Genomic DNA, 18100 nt, shown 5'->3' with positions numbered 1-18100 from the left:
ACAACACAATTTCCCTTAACTGTCCCTCAAGACTGCCTGCCTCTGGGGATTCTCGTTGTTTTCCTTTGAGGTCTTTCCACTGCTCCATGTTTTCCTCGAACTTTATGGCTGAGAACATTCCCATTTAGTTTTTTCTGAGGACTGCAGGAAAATTAATTAAGGCTTAACACGTAATTTAACAATGTGTTTCAATGTATTTATTTTTTTACATCAGCATGATACTGTTCAGTAGCGTTCACCTTCTGATCTACCGCGGGCTGTAGACACTCTTCTGAGGAACTTTTGTCTAAACTGCCATTGCCTATCAGACTCCCATAGCCGAGGGATTTACTGTTGCTCCTAACTCTATAACTTTGTACCTCCTGGAACTGCATCCTATTCTTTCAAGACTACTTTTCCCCTATTTTTCAAGATACTTTTGAATGTTTATCCTCTAACAGGCATGCAGCCCCTGTCAGTTTGATACCATCTGCAAACTGAAACACACATTATACTGAGTCGCCCATACCTCTCATGAAAATATGGTGTGGTACCAGACCTGAAAATCCTTGCTTTATGATGTCCTTCCATTTTGATAGAGCTGCAGTGAAAACTGCTTTCTGTAGGTAGCATTATCCAATAAAACTTGCATGCATCCTACGATAGCTTCCTCTAGAGTTTTCCCTGTTTGCTTGAGATCATCCCCTGAAGCAGTTGCAAAGCTTCATTAATGGCAAGGTGTGTGGCAACTGCTTCTTCTTCCCTACCACGAGCCCTGTCATCCTTTCACAACTTGTGGAATACAGGCACTAAATACAGGTAGACGCACTTTGCCAAAGCTCAGTGTTGACACTAGCTAATGCACTGGTGGCCTCCAGCAAGCGCCAGGCAATCTTTAATTACTCAGAAAGCCCCTAGACAGGGAAATCAGGAAGGTTGATGTTGAAATCCTTCCAAATTGCTAGTTTGAGTTTGTATCTGGCACCATGCGGGTGCTGTGGGCAGCCCACCACACCAGCCTGCAGGTATGCAGACCATTTGTATTGATGGATATAACTAATTTTAGCTTGAAAAAACAAACAGCCTATCTGTGGTTTTATTCAAAAATTGTAGTGGAATTCAATTATGAATGCCTGGTCAGAGCCATTTAAATCAGAAGTTGGTGTTTTTGAGAGATATAAAAATGGAGTTGAACATTAGAGCTTGCAAAAGGCAAAAAACAGTTTGTACTAACTTGAAAAAATAACAAAACAAAAAATCCTGGGGAGACTAGTGAGGACGTGTAGTTAAAATGAGTCTTTAACACTCTGCTTACTGTTATAATCACTTATTACAGCTATAATAACTTATAGTAATAATCGTACTTGTATCATTTCTATTTTTACACTGCAGTGGAACACCATATTGCAGCGTAAGTGGAGGCTTCTACAAATACCTCTGTCTCTATATGCTGATAACTGGACTTTTTGGCTGAAAATTCTCTACATGATTTCAGCCTTAAGGCTTTCTTTCTTTTCCCCCCCTAATTTGTATATAATTCACACACAAGTTCTGGTTACAAGGAATAAAAAAAGAATCCTTTCCTGCTTGAAAGGGTTAGTCCCATTTTCAGAAGTGTCACGCAGTCAGAAACCCCACTGAAGTCAATAGGAGCTGCAGGTGCTGAACACTTCAAATCACGCTGTTCCTTTCTTTGTGTTCACGTGCATAACCAAAATGACAACATTACAAGCTGAAACTTTCCTCATAACTAGTCTCTAAGGAGGATTAGTCTAAAGGCTGGTTTTCCAACCGAGTGAGACGATTGTGGTGTTCAACAATGGAATTTCACTCCTACGTAGTCGCAGGGGCTGCGTAGGCTGCAAGGGTGTCTCCTGTGCTGAGGGTGTGCATTTGTTCTCCTCTTCTGAGCGCTCAGGGCCATGTATTTCCTAAGGAAGGTGTTTTTAGCCAATGCCTCTTCAAACCTGGAGGCTTGGGGTAGCTGTTGTTGCCTTATCATTCAACTGCCCGTTTCACCCCCACACCTATTTTCTGAGCTGGAATGCTGAACTGGGGGAAGGGAGCTGCCTGCCTGGTGCTAACAACTAATGACACTGATGCCGTGGTGCTCGTGTAGTGACAAGAGCCAAACCTGCCTCTGAATAACCTATTTCACTGCAGTAGTCTGTGCAGAGGACACTGCTATAGCCACCCTGAGCATATGCATTTGCTCAACGATTTGGTACATCACTAAACTCATCATAATCCTTCTGTGTACCCACAGGAGCGGGGCAGATGTGTCACCACGTAGCCTTCAGATGGGCCCCTGTGCAGGTTCTCTTCCTTGCTTACACTGTGATGGTGCCTGCAAGATGTTACTTTGGCATTGCATGTAGGAATGCTACAGATGGAGCTGCTGCTGGGTGGACAAGACAAGCAGAGGACAGAAGCAAAAAAGCACAGCTTGACTCAAGTGCAGTGTTACTTGCTGGGTGAGTGAGCTGCAGGGTGACAAGATGCTAATGCCCTTGTTGTGTTCACCCCTTCTTCAGTCTGGAGAAAAGAAGGGTCCGAGGAGACCTTATCGTGGCCTACCAGTATCTTAAGGGGGCCTACAAGAAAGCTGGGGAGGGACTTTTTAGGATGTTGGGTAATGGTAGGACTAGAGGGAATCGATTAAAACTAGAGATTGGTCAATTCAGACTGGATGTTAGGAAGAAGTCCTTCACCGTGCGGGTGGTGAGACATGGGAACAGGTTGCCCAGAGAGGTGGTGGAAGCCCCATCCCTGGAAGTGTTCAAGGCGAGGCTGGACGGGGCTCTGAGCAACCTGATCTAGTGGGAGATGTCCCTGCCCATGGCAGGGGGGTTGGAACTAGATGATCTTTAAGGTCCCTTCCAACCCGAACCATTCTGTGATTCTATGATTCTTGTGAACCTGCTTGTGCATTATCCCGATATTATGTCTAGGAAGCCGAGCACAGGTAAACTGGGTGATTTATCTGGTGTCACAGAAAAAGCCTGTGGCAAATCCAGGAACTGAATCCAGCTCTCCTGGGCTCAGGCTTACTGTATGTCCAAAACTTTCCTCTGCTTTCAGTGTACTTGGCCTTTCCCACATGTCTTCCCACATCGTGGAACAAATGCTATACAGTTACAGTTACAGCCATGCAACTCTGATCTATTTATGGCTGGCCATTTTGTTCCTTTGTTTGAGAAAGGCTTGGCCTAGAAGGGGTTAAAGGACTTTGATGATCTTCTTTCTTTTAGCTGAGTTCATTTGCTTCTGCAGTTGTTCTCACAGGAAATCAGGAGAAATTAAAAAAAATATTATTACTCAGAAATGTTTGGAGGCTACACAGTTAAAGCATATTACCAGGCACTGCAGGACAGTATCTCACTGTTTTAAGGAGATGTAATCTCAATAGAAACAACAGGTCTAGTCCACTTGCATTTTTCTGAAGTGTCTTCTGTTAACAAGAAGCTTCACTGAAGTCAGTGGGAATTTTGAGTAGAAGCTGAGGGATAGGCTGTCATCTTTACAGCATGATTCATGCAAAGAACCAGCTTCTGCATCTCCAAATGGCCACGGCTGACCTCCCTCATCATGCAAAACCCAGCACAATACATCTCTGACCTTAGAAGGGGTGAAGCCAAGTAGAGGAAAGAAAAACCCAGGGGAAAGCAAAAGCTATTTATATCAAATGAGGGTTCACATGTGATGCCATATGAGACAGCTTGTATGTAAGGCCTTTCAAGTCTTCCACTGCAGGGTACTTGCATTGATGAGTATGAACATGGTAAACATAAAGTGCTATTTTATGTTCCCAATCCGAAAAAATGACAAGCCTTCTGCGATTATAAAATGTTATTGCCACTAAAAGGACTTTTGTTTTGCAAGTTACTTCTGCAAAACAAACACAATAGAGAAATCTTTGGTTTGCTGAGTGGTAGGTGAGTCAATGTTATCATCAAAACTGAATAAACAAGGCTTTATTTTTAGATATTAAAAATGTAGCACAACAAAACCAGTATTTTACAGACATGCTTTGGTTTATTCTCTTTTGCAAAATATATCTTTGTAATTTCTGTATTTCTGTGTGTCCTAAAATAAAAATCAGACCAAAATCCTAAGAATATTTCTAGTGGCTGGTTATCTCTCAAAAGTTTGAACAATGGCTTTTGGCTTCTTTGCCATTTTTTGTTAAGTTTACTAGTTCTTATTTAGGTAAAGCTGTGAATACATATTTGTGGGTTCCAATTTGGCTTACGAGGGTGCAAATGATTAGCATCTATGTCAGTGACAGGATTTACGAAAGTATAGATGAGCAGAATATGGCTCAAGAGTTACCTAGTGTAAAATCTTCTGTAGTTTGCCAGTAGGCTTCAAAGCTAGGGTGGCAACTATGCTGATGTTTTTATTGCCACTTTTCTGTATTCCTCATGTGACTGTTGTGTGCCTTTTTCACCTTCAGAGTACTGTCAAAGAGTAATATCAGCAGCCTTTAATCTTACCAATGTGTTAGGTGACTGCGGCATCACCTTCTTCCGCACAAAGGTAAAAATAATAGTTCCTGTCTCCTGAGGAATAATGTGTTTTTCTTGCCACGTTTTACAATTCTAATGTCTTTTACCACTTTCCTTTGTTTCAGGAGCTGTGAATATGCATTGCCTACTTTTCATCTTCTATTGTAGCACCCAAGTGTCAAAGCATGCAGTATGAGGTGGGTGAAATTCAACCCCCTTGAAAAAGTGCAAAGGGAGCAGGTTAGAACAGGATCCTGAAATACACGAGGAGTGAATGGAGGTGTTTGGGACAGTGGGAGAGCAGAGATAAAGGCAAGAAAAACGGTCAGGAGGAAATATTACAGATACGTCCTGTGTTTAAGATTGTTTTTATAAATATTTACCATCAGGTAATATACTAAATAGCGTATCTGAGCCATTGTGCTGGCATATGTTGTCTCTCAGATAATGTAATAAAGCAATGTTTAGCGAGTGTTGATTTTTAGTGTCATCTACTTTCATATAGGGTCTTGTGTGATGGCTGGAATAAGTACATACTGCTTAAATATACAAGCAGCATATATGCCTACTGTATTTCCTCTGTTGTGTTTTGGAAGAAAAGATTTTATTGTGTGTACCGTGTAGAAAAATCTTTTAATTAACCATATGATACTGTAGTTGTGTTTAAGTACGTCTAAATATCACCAAGAGAAACAAAAGACAGACTCAGTTTGAATTCACAACAGATTTGCTGATATGGTTTTATACTGCCTGATCCTTGTTAGGGCTAAAGAAGACACTCCGCAGTAAAGGCGACTACAGGATTCTATTCTCTTCTGCCCAATTCAAAAGATGCTTTGCCTTGCATCTGGAAAACACAGACAGTGACACGGACATTATAAGTATGGGACTGAAGAATGAAGAGGAAACCTCGAAAAGGACCAGTATTAATGTCTCTCAGGACACCAGACGCCAAGAACAGAGCTGAGCCGAATGTATCCAAACCTATTTGAACATGGCATAATCCTCCATGTGAGCAGGCCTAACTATGGCTACTGCTGAGCCTGCTGGTTGTGGCAGCCTTTAGAAACCTACTCTAGAATACAAAGAAAAATTAATACAGAGAGACAATCCCTCTTCTTGGGGATTTCCAGAAGACGCTGTTTTAATTTTGTTCTATTTATGTGCATGAATTCATATTTCCATTAATTTCATCTGAAATACCTATAAATGATATCTTCATATATTTCCCATCTAAAACACCTCCAAAGGTCGCAATTTTTAATTCATACACAACCTGTGATTCACAGAAGATTATCATGCCACAGAAGTGGTTGCCTTTTGATCACATTAAAAAATTAGTTTATTTCTTCTTGAAATTTATATGGCTAGTGAATACACTCTGATCATACCGGGGAAATGCAGCCAGCTCGTGCTCTTCTGTCTGCACAGAAGAGCAACATGGCATACACTCGTGCCTTTGCCTACTGACAGTTTAGCTTGCTTCACAGAGGACATGAGTATTTCTCATTTGAACTGTCGACAAAATACACTTCAGATGGTGGAATTCCAGCATCAGAGTGATCCTCTAACATAAAAGGTACAAAGAAAATGCCACTTCATCCGTACATCAGCCACGCTGTGATCCGTATAGCTAATCCCACAGAATGCCATATTTCAGACAGAGCCTTAACCTTAAATGGATGTGGAAGGTTACATGACAGGAATGCAAACACCCTGCTAAGTCTTAAAGCCAGGGTATTTCTCAGGTGGTAGGACTGCAATTTAAAACTCTTATTTCTTCATTCTGATGACGACCTTGCTGATCCGCACATGATGGATGATTCTGAGATACGTACCATTGAGAGGCATGGGAAGGATGAACTTCTTTGCCCCTTCAAAAACCATACAGTTTTAGTACAATATTACTTCTCTAATATACACAGTGTGAAGAGTTCATTTCAGGAAGCTTTAAAAAGCACATTACACAGAAGATTCATTGCTGAAAAGTTGCTAAGAGTTTTCAGTAGTGCAGGCAGAAGATAGAGTTACAGAATGTAAATAAAATATACTCAGTAAAATGGCAAAGGAACTCTCTGAATGAAATTCCTCCGGTGTAGCAGCCCATTCAAGGTTTATGACCACTCAAGTTCCACCTAAGCCCCCAACAGAGAATTTCAATCTTAGAGATTTCATCTAGATTTCGGTGACATGCAAAGACGTGTCCTGGAATCTGGAGACCAAAGGAATGAAAAAAGACAATTCAAGTGCATGGAATAGCTTTTAAAAATGCCTTTTTCATCCACTCCCCTTGGCTAGCTTGATTGAATGGTTTAAAATTGCTTATTTAGTTAACAAGCCTAGTTGCTACTGCCTGGCCATGCACTGCTAGTTTTTTGCTGAGAAATTAAGCCTTTGAACCAGAGAAACCAATGAAAAAGGTCTTGCGTCTTTGCCCTGCCCAGCCCCTTTTCAGGAGTTCACCTGTTTGCTTATGTCACGTTTGTTTGTTCTGCAGTAAATTCAGGGCTGGGATAGTCCCTTTAGCAAGTTACTCGTATGTTTTGCCACTATCTGAAGCAGTACTTAGCCAAGGTCTCTTGGGGGAAGGCAAAGCACAGACCATTTTTTAATTTCATTACCAATTTTGTAGGTAAAATAATAAAAAAAAAATGTATCCTTGCTTAATTGCAAAAAAATATATTTTTTTGAACCTCAGCAAAGAATATTATTAACATTTTGTCATCTACTCTGCTGCTAAGAAAAAAATATTTTAAAAGCTTAATGATCCAAACCCTTAGTGTTAACAGGCTAACTTGCCCTTTGTTTTTAGAAGACAAACTGGAAAGCAGTAAAAACTGAATAAGCAACTCCAGATTTTATTTATCGTCTTGTTTTACTCTTTCACTGCTTCAAAACAGAATGAAGTAAAATCACAAAGAAAGAATGAAATTCTCACTCAGGGGTAGACACTGCTCACCCTGACCCTTTAGGCACAAAGGCTGGACCGCAAAGGTCCCAGACCCTCTCTGGCCCCAGGCCGGCAGTGGCCAGAAGTATTGCCACCACACAGGATGTCTCGCTTCCCTCCTCTCCCTCCTACCCCGAAATCTGCTGTGTGAGACCCTTCCCCGGAGGGCAGTGAAACCCCTGAACAGCTTCCTCAAAACCTGCTCATAAACTCAGCCCACACACAGCACAACCAAGCCACTTCCATGGGGTCCTCCACTGTGGCCAGATGTATTTGGTCATATGGGTGTCATGTAGGCTATTAATAGCCAGGACAAACATAATACAGAGAAAATAGGGCTTGGGGTATTGCCCTGAATATAAAGCTTAGTAAACGTTATGGCTCCGGTAGTACTTGAGTTCAGCACTCAGACGGTCTTCACCAAATTACATACACTTCTTCCTGTCCTATCACTACGGTATTTATTTCTCTTCCCTTTTTTGTGAGCAAATAAAACCAGTCTCCCAGGAAGCAAAACCCAAGAAAATAAGTACCACTTGAGATATTCTTATAAGGAAGCAAGGCCATTCCAGGAATAAAGTTTCTATTGCCCTTTATTTCGTGAGATGCCAAAGGCTGTGTCTAAATGTCTTGGTGGCTGAGCCACTCTCCCCTGTCCTGAGAACAGTCCTGGCATGCCTGGTGGCATGGCTATGCACATGGTCATAGCCAGGGACCTGGACTGATCTGGAAGCTGGTAAATGAGAGCTGAAAGGTGGCAAAGATAAAAAGCAGATTCACAAACTAATTCTCAGCCATGACTTACTCTGAGATTAATGGGAGTTCATTTCAGGGCAAAGACAAACAATCTGGCTGAAAAAACAGGAATGTGAGCTTCTCCTGTCCAGCGATGGATGGGTTTCATCTTGACAGACTTCAGCCATCTAAAAGTCAGAGGTCTATCCTGAAATAGTTGTCTTCAATCCCTGCACAGGGAACAGCGAACAGGCACTTCCAGAGGGTGATTCTTCCCATCCCATCCTGTCCCATCCAAGATGTGCTACCCTGGGGCAGTGCTTGTCTCCCTCTATTGTCTCTGTGGAGGGTCTAGACAACGAGGTCACTAGCCCACTCCCTCTCCAGTCCTTGTTCACTTGTGCTTAATTGTGGGAAAGGTTCAGATGTGGTTTAGACGTGACTAGGAGGTGTGTTATGCCACTACTGTGGTCTAAGGACTATGCTGAACTGACCTTTCAGAGAGATCCTACAGCGTGCATGCTGTGTATACGTTAATGCTGCAGTGAGCTGGAGTTTGGCAGGGGCTGAAAAGAGCATATTCAACGTACAGCTTTTAAATTGCACCAGAGTTTACAGAGTTTATCTGCAAACTTACTGAAATACTCATGCACAGAAAAATAATCTGACTCCATGCTCAACAGATGTACCTCAACAGTAGGGCTGATTTTGCCAAAGGAATTACAAGGTCCAATTTAAAGATCAGTTTGTTTGGATTGGGATATTGTTTAAGAATCAGATGGCTTTCAAGTCAGAGTGGTCTATTTTTAGTAGAGATTTTATAAATATGACTTGCATGGAAACAGGCTCTGCTGAGCTTCTCTTTCAAAAACGTATTTGATTTATGCTCCTTTTGCTAAACATTGGGAGTAACCTCAACACCTCAGGTAGTATTAATGAAGGTTTTAGGGTTACTCTGATGTAAATTTTGTATAAAAATAGCCTAAAAAGGGAAACGGCATTTGTAAATTGCCTCAGGACCACTCCAAGCATGGTTCAATAGGCAGACGCTACTGCTGCCACGCTGGTCTGTAGTGCCATGGCATCGTCTTAAAAAATGTAGGTACAAACTGCTCCCGGTATTCAGAGGTCAGGATGCCCAAGACAAAATGGAGCTAGAGTGGGCAACTGGAGGTTCTCTGAAGACGACACAAGTCAGGGAGGTGGGATTCATTTCATCTAGCATTAGCTGCCTAAAACCTGCAGGTCTGGTTTAAGCTAGTGCTCTAGCCTGCTCTGTAATCAGTGCAAAGATGGAGGCTTCTCTGGTGTTAAGCCAGCTTAGATATTTAGGTTGAGGTGTCATGAACCCCATCACATATGCCTGGGCCACCTGTTTGGATGAGGTGCCTAACTTTTAGATGGCTGACAGAAGTCTTCCCACCAAGATAAAAGAGAATTGATTCTGGGCCAGAGACTCAAAGGTCCTACCTGCAAGACAAAAGTGGGGGTGAGTGCAACCGTGGACACAAATGGCTGTCAGGATGCTAACAGGGTGCCAAGGCAGCTTCCAGATGGGGAAAGCATGGTTTTCTCCTTCTTGGAAAAATAGTGTAACTCCTGTACACCAGCTGAAGGGTTAAAAGTCTAGCTCTTGTGGAGACAAGGAGAGTGGATTTTTCAAGAGGCTTAAGGACATGGAAAAGGGCAGATTACCGTGTTGTCACCTTTTGCCCACTCCCTTTGCCAACTGCTGACATGAAGTAAAATTTGTCTGAAGATGAGGATTAATGTAATGGCTGCTTTTATTCCTCAGTACTTTTTCTGATGAAATTCGATCACTCTTCTCCACATTCCTATTCCTCACCTGCTCTGGGCGGCAAACACAGTTCTTTGAAAACAAAAGGCCACAAAACGCAGACCTTATCTCACCTGAAGTCTCACCAACATTTCCCTTTCTAAAAGAGGTTAATTCCATTACAGTCTGGTTTTGGTCACTGTGAAAATCAACTTGCTTCTAAATTTTTCCAATACTGTTTTTGTAAGCATCTTCATTGCTTTATTTATAGATACGGACTGCCCAAGACAATATGGATAATATGTAAAATGTCTTTTGTTCTCGACCAATAAGGATATTATTCACCAGTAAGGATGGCAAAATTAAAATTTTACTGTACTGCAGCATCTTTGGAGAATTAATGTCATGATGCTATTGAGGACATCGCCTGAAATACTCATCAAGAATGGATAGGCTGACCCGAGGCCTGGGTCTCAGTTGTCCAGGTCTGGTCAGAGTAGGGTGGTGGGATTGTCTTCCAACATACCCACCGAGGTGTCCTTTGTATGGGAACTGAACATCCAGGCAGGGTGGCTTGTGCATACCTTCCATTCACCTTGATATAAGACAAATTGCAACCACAAGGTCAAACTCACCTTGGAAGTGTTCCTGCATGCCCCAGTTTAGACATAGCTGACTAATTAATATGTCAAATCTTTTCCTGGGCTAGAGGCTCTCAGTCTTATACGCAGCTTGGAAAACACTTAGGAGTGTTCCTAAAAGATTGTATATTACAGAAGACATTCATGGTTCCCACACAGGCTCTCATCTAACTCTGTATTTTACTTTCTGTTTGCAGAAGCTTTTTTGTTGGTCTTTGCTTAAGGGTGGTTTTGGAAAGTATCAGTTGCCTCAAAGGTGCCATTGAAGTCCAAAAGTGTAGTGCAAACATCAAATAAAGATGAAGGAATAAATTTTCCTTAATATTTTAGTCAGAAGGCCTTTACTGGAGTGACTAGAATCAGTGGCTTTAACAAGAATGAACACATTTTGGAAGTGTGCTGCTGATCAAGTTCCAGAATGAGGAATCGACATTTGCTAAGCATTTTCACAAGCCAGAGAGTTTTATCACTGTGAGGATTGTCATGTCTTGCTTGTAGTTGTTTCTTTTCCCACCCATTTTATTCAGAGATTGAAAGAAAACAAAAAAAGGTGTGACACTCCATAAAAATATCTGAGTTAAGAGCAGACAAAACTCACTCCATTAAATGCTGAAAAGCCTGTTAATACCCAAATTAAAACACATATCAAATTCATTGCCTTTAGGTGCATAAATACCTACAAAGTTGTTAATCGTGTGAAAACATATTTTTTCCCCTGTTACAATATAATAATGTGATTTTTTCTAGAAACATAAAAATGCAAGAAAAATACTTAGAAACATTGTTAATATTAAAAATCAATGTTATCTTAGTTAGCAAGTCAGTTAACAAGATCAAGTCCAGAAGATCTTACGCTTCTTTTACTCAACTCCTGCTGAGTTGAGTATGACTTTTGCTATTCAGAGACCAAGTAACCACCCTGTTAATTGTACTAGAGGTGTACGAAGGGCATTAGTTGGAAACATAATCTGACAGGAAAATCAGAGAAGCAATAGGATGGAAACAACTGCCCCCCACCCCCCCCATTATACAGAATAGTAGCCTGCTATGCAAATGAGAGTAGCAGGTAGGAGGAAGTTTCAGTACTGTCTAAACATTTTATTTTTACAGTGCTATAATAATGAGCCAGTACAAGAATGACTGTGGTTAAAAACTGAGTTAGCATGAGGCACTAAGTCAGGCCAGGAATGCACCAAAGTACATCCCTGGAGCCTGTTCACAGCAGCAGCTGCTCGGCGTGTGCTGGAGAATTCCCAGCTTTATCCGCGATTGCAGTTAGGGATCGAAGGATCCTTTTTAGCTCACATTTGTATCACTCTGCTTTTAGTGCCTGGCAGCAACATCAGAAACACCTGAACCCTCCATTATATGAGAGCATGAAATGCAAGGAGCATACGGGTCCAGTGGTAGAAGGAATAAAGCCAGCACTTGCATTTGGTGATGGACTCGGTTTTCTTCCCGCTTTATTGTTCAAAGTCTGGTGTTTTGCAATAAATATGACGGGAGAGAGCCCAGGGAAAGGTGGGGAGGAGGAAGAAAAATAAATAATAACGCAGCAGTATTGAGGAAACTGCTTGTGTAGTATCAGGAGGGGTTCCAGAGCTGCGATGTTCCCCTGGGTGCTGATCACATGCCTGCTGTTGGGTTGCTTTGATAGCCACGGCTACAGCAGGAGAGGAATATTTGAAACCATGTGATGGAGGCAAAAGAGGAAGAACACATGGTCCTTTTAGACTAGGGAGGAGATGAAGCTTCACAGGAGCAAAGAGGTATAGGAAGTATAGTCAGTAGAGAAAAACACAGTTGTTATTAAAAAGATCTCCTGTAGCACTCAAGCCTGTAACTACCGAACTGGGAGATTTTACCCAGTATAAGCAGAATTTTTTTTTTCTTTCTCTGTAGCATCTTAGGTAAACTGATGTAACCTGGCTATCAAAAAGTTTCCTTTAAAACCCCTCAGTGAATCTTGCGAAGGCCGGCCTGCGCTCCCGCAGTAGAGCCGCTCCACCGGTGTCAGGCTGGTGGGTGTGGTGTGGAGCAGAATCTGCCCTTTCGACCTTCGTGTGTTCCAGAAATAATTTGGGAAATGTGGAAGTTTTACTTTGTCCTCAGCTCTGCGGTGGTTTGTAATGGAGCCAACACATAGCAGTAACAAAAGGAAGCTGTCACATTGATAACTCTGCACTGAATGCAAGCGTAAATGCTCTCCGTCCACAAACAACTACATTTTGGTGCCATTCATCTTCTGAATGCGTGCTCAGATTTTACTTTGGCTCTTTTGTAGATGCTTCTTTTTGCAATTTGGACAGGTGAAACCAGCAAGTATGCAATTTGTGTAAACTAAGTGGTCTGTTAAGTGAAAAAAGCTTTAAAGTGTACTGGCTACAGCTCTGATTTCCACTCCAGCAACTCCAGGACCAGGACAGGACATGTGGATGAGTTCTTTATTTTGAAAGCAAGTTCCTTAAGAACAACAGAGTGATTTTTGAAAGGTGTGGATATATATGAATTATGAGCTTTCTAAAAAAAATCCCACAAATAAAAAACAACCCAATGACCTAAAACCTCAGTAGCAAAAAAAAGTAACCTGTGAGTGAACTTAAAGGCTGTTATATTTTTTTTTTTTCAACTAAGCTGACGACCTGTGTTTCAAAATGAAGACTGTTCCGTGGAAGAGATCTACGGCTGGACTGTTTTGCTATGCCTTAGTATTAAAAAAACAACCCATCTGAAGATTTTCCCGCTAGATATCCTGATGAAAACCAGAGTAGTGGCATAGATCCAAAGAAATCAATAGAGATATATCAATTTGTACCTACTGCAGGTTTAACTCTTGATTTGTATTCAAGAGCTTCGACTCCTGGGATTACTGCTAAATGCTCTGATTTTCTCTGTGGTATGACATAGCAATGGATACAGTAAAAGACCTCTAAGTAGAGAAATAGTGCAAAGAGGATGTAAGAGAGAACTGAGCACAAGAACAAATGTGTAAGTGGCTTCTGCCACGTAACTGGGAGCGGAACTTCGTTTTCTCAGGTACCTCTACAGCTTGCTCTCTTGTAGGAAGGGAACTGTGTGGCACCATCAATGACAGTAGTGACAGCTGTGCTGAGCAGGCCACCAGCACAGCCCCGGAGGAGGTGGTTTGTCCTGTGGGCTGCCAGTCTGGATGTCTTCTGGAGCAGAGGTGGGGAGCTCAGCTTTAATGCACTAGATAGCATAACGGCCTGAATATTTTTGTCTGAGTGAAAACAAACAAATATTCTCAAAGTATTGGCCAAATAAGCTAATATCATCCCACATAGGATTTCTAAGGAATTCTAGTAATTCTAGAGATAAAGATAACATTAATTGGAGCACGACCAGCTAAAGCAAGCTCAATTCCTAGTAGGGGAAAGACTTATGTAATCTTGGTGTTGATAAGGACAAGCTGGGAAATGGGTGAATAGAAACTGTGCAACAGAATAAATTCATCCCCAACCCCCCATCGAATGTGCTCCTTCTGACATCCACTCTTACTAGAGTGTATCTTTAAACCAGCTTTTTCTCTACTAATGGGTCATTAAAGTGGCCTGGAAAGAGGTAAGAATTTTATTTTGTAATTTTTTTTACTTTGCCACCAGATGAGGCAAACTTGGAAGAGATGAAGCATCTACTTAACTGTATGCGATGAACAAGATCTTTATTCAGAGCTTTGTACTCTCCCACGTTTTGAGGGTTACTGGTGAAGCAGGGGCTCAGTACCTCTGTGGAAGTTAGAGTAGAGTGGGAGCTGGATGGACTGAAGGGAAATAAAGTCCCACTTCACAAGTGGGACTTTAGCTCATGCATCTGTTATCATGTAATGACCATAGACTGGTCTAATCAGAAAAAAGCGTAGCCATAGCCTTTCAGACTGTGAAATCTTCAACCAGAATGCTACACACACACACTGCTGTCTGCTTTAGCTCGTGTAAACCAGGATTTAACCTCTCAGTTGCTAGGCTGGAGTCTCACCATATAGGGCTTTGGATGGCAGGACCGCAGATCGCTCTGCTGATGCATTTCACAGAGTGGTCCTGACCTGGCTGGGTTGGCACAGCAGTGTCGTGTTGTGGGACCGAAGGGCGGTGTGGGGAGAGGGAGAAGGAGGGGATGGCATATGCTGGGTTTGCTTGAGATGTGGGAACTGCTCTCTGTATTTTAAAGAGTGCTAATTACTGGGACCATTGCTTGGGAGGAAATAAGGGACTGTCTATAAAATCATAAAGGGTGGGAGAAGGTGAATATGGCACAGTGGTTTGGGTTTCTTATAAGAACCTAATGCCCATCCTGATGGGATGATGTCTCTAAGGCAGTGGTGGCTACCAAATTCAAGAGAATAATTTGGGAGGTTTGCACTCTACCCCTGTTTCCTAGATGTTTGCCTAGGTATTTATTCTTGGGCACTGCTGGAGGCCTTAACTACTGTGGCTGCTTTTAAGGTCTGATGAGGCAGCACAGAAGATGAGCAGCAAAAGAGTTATTAGATGGCTGCTCTTTCCTATCAAGGTGGAGATGTGCATCTCTAGACTGGAAAGACAGGACAATGGGAGAGGTCTGCTGTAGTGCATAAAGACATGGATTTCCAAATGCATCCTAATATACTTCAGATGTTAGTAACTGAAGTATGTGAAAAAAACATAGAAATGGCCAAATTTCTGTATTTGAATAAAATATCATGAATAGCTTTATTTCAAGAAGCAGGCCCTAGATCTATAGTGAGTCCATCAGTAACAACTAATTTTGGAGTCAAGTTTGAAAAGGTAACACAGGAGGAAGTGATCAAATAGGTCACTCAAGGTAACTCAATACACCAACGCTTCCATTTACTAGCAGTTTAATGATATTATGCTCATATTTGCACATTCCTTATGGTGGCTGATGATTTTTTTTTTTGCTTCCTATTTTGTTGGGCTCCATAAGATCATCCAGAATCTTTTATGTGTATCTAAACAACGGCATGATATTTATTTACTGTCAGTTATTTCTTTGCCAAAATAGAAAACGGCTGTAGACCTAAAATAGATCCTTCCATTATTCCCCATAGTCTCTTCAAACTCAACAAGCTGGAGCCATTAATAGAGCAAAATAAAAGTGCATGTGACTGATAAAATTTAACACATAGAACAGAAGTTGAGTGATACTCAGAGCCTGTAGTTTTAATGACAAAACAAACCAATAAATCATTTCAAATGATTCATATAAACATGTAATAAGAACATCTATTTACTTGTCCAAACCTTGAGAAAAGTCATTTGTTACTTTGAGCAGCGTAGTAGTTGCTGAGTACTTTGCTTTGCCTTCAGATTATAATGTATGAATCAGATTCACTGGAAATGCATCAGATGTTGTAAATGTGTCTCCCAGATTTTGACTCTCATTTGGCCTCCCAGGCTGCGTGCAACGATATTCTGATCATTAAATATGGCTATTTCTTTAGGTGGTTAAGGGAATCTCAGTTCACCTGGTTCTCCTAGTAGTTGGAAAGGAACTCTCTGCCCTCCAGACAGCAGTTCTCACAGTAGTGACCTCCTGCTTTGCCACAGCCAAAGCCTGGTACAAAACCCACTTTTGTGCACAGGTGTTGCCTAATAGTAAATGTGTTATGTCTCTCCCATCTGACTTCAGTCATAATGTAAGGACTAGAGCTTTGGCAGAAGTAATGGACTTCTGCTCCATCATAACAATAGGTAAAGGGGGAAAAAATGGGTACGGCACTGCTTTATTTAGGTACATTATTTAGCCAGAACTTTGGGTGGAATAAAACAACTGAGGGAAAAATCTCTCTGCCTCATTTGTTAGTGACAGATGAAATCACAGCTACAGAGAGACCTTCTTATATGAACTCATCACTCCAAAATTGCTTAGGGATACTTTGGGAGTCTCTGTAAACTAATACAAAGCAGAAATCTGATGAGTTTCAGAAATGAAATAATATTTGTTTAGAAAAGGACACCTGCATTGTAGCAAGGAATGCTGAATACTTGCTTAAAGGGGCTTAGAGACTGGCTTCTCTTTCCCAAGCATCCTCTGCTGTTAAAAAGTGATCTTTCACAGGTGACAAGTGTTAAACAAGATGTAACATCTCTGTGTTTTTGGCCTTTGGCTGTAACTTTGCTGGACTGCAGTAAGGCTGATTGAATTCCCACAAAGGTCCTTCTGCTTGACTGTGCTGTGTTTTCCCCAGGCAGGGCCACACGTGTTGCTGCAGCGGCTGTAGGATGCTACGCAGTGACAGTGAATCCCATAGCCTGTTTGGTAGAGGAGAAGTGATGGTTTAAGGATGCTTTCAGCGTTCATATTGATGGGTGAGGCACAGAATACCAGACTACTAGCCAAGGCAGGCTGAGCATGTGATTTTGTTATCATTCACATGGGCACACTGTTGTTGTGATCTTCCAAGTTATGGTCCCAGTTTCAGTGTAGATGGAGATGCCTTTTTCATTGCAGATAGAGAAAGCATATAGTAGTTTCAGAAACTGTAAATGTAGGCTTAAGTCAGTGTTTGCTAGCTAGGGACTGTCTATTAAATCTCTTTGATACTTACCTGTGACACAAATGATACTTCATGAAAGTTGTTGTACATGTCTTTAAAATGTCAATTTTAACATTGTGTCCATTAACATAAGATTTGGGGGCCTGCAGGAAAGATGGGGAGGGACTCTTTATGAGGGAATGTAGCGATAGGATGAGGGGTAATGGTTTTAGACTGAAAGAGGGGAGATTTAGATTAGATATTAGGAAGAAATTTTTCACTATGAGGGTGGTAAGACACTGGAACAGGTTGCCCAGAGAAGCTGTGGATGCCCCATCCCTGGAAGTGTTCAAGGCCAGGCTGGATGGGGCTTTGAGCAGCCTGGTCTGGTGGGAGGTGTCCCTGCCCAGGGCAGGGGGATTGGAACTAGATGATCTTTAAGGTCCTTTCCAACCCAAACCACTCTATGATTCTATGATTTGTATTGCTTGAGGATATGACCACCAGCTTATTCCTGAAGCTGAAATTTGTATCCTCTGAATTGCCCTGTGCTGAAGGATACATGAAGGACTGTGTGACAGAAGCAAGCACAGTTGGCTCTGCTCTGCTTTTTTTTTAACTTTCCTATTTCTGTTGCGTCTTATTCTTGACAACATCCCTGAAGTATTTATGACTAAAATTCTTTGCACATGATTACTAACTCTTGAAAAGAGTCTCTTTCTCAGGAGACCTTTAGATGGCTGGCATGATTGACCACAAAGGCAAGGCAGAAATTTCATTCAGAAATCAAAGAAAAAAGACTTGAAAGAGAAACCTGAAAGGAAATGAAAAAGCAAGCTTGAATATGCTTTACATGGGCCTATGTAGTTTACATTTTATTTGTATTGGGTACCATGAGGAACAGTACTGAACACTGCAGTGGAGCTCTGGGGAGTTTTCTTAATTTTTCCCTTGCATCCCAGAATTGACCATTTTCTGAAAACAGGTACCTCAGGATTCTCTGGGTAGCTCTTT

Source organism: Larus michahellis, chromosome 1, assembly GCF_964199755.1.
Source record: "Larus michahellis chromosome 1, bLarMic1.1, whole genome shotgun sequence".
Classification (NCBI taxonomy): Eukaryota; Metazoa; Chordata; class Aves; order Charadriiformes; family Laridae; genus Larus; species Larus michahellis.
Note: the sequence above shows the minus strand (reverse complement) of the source record.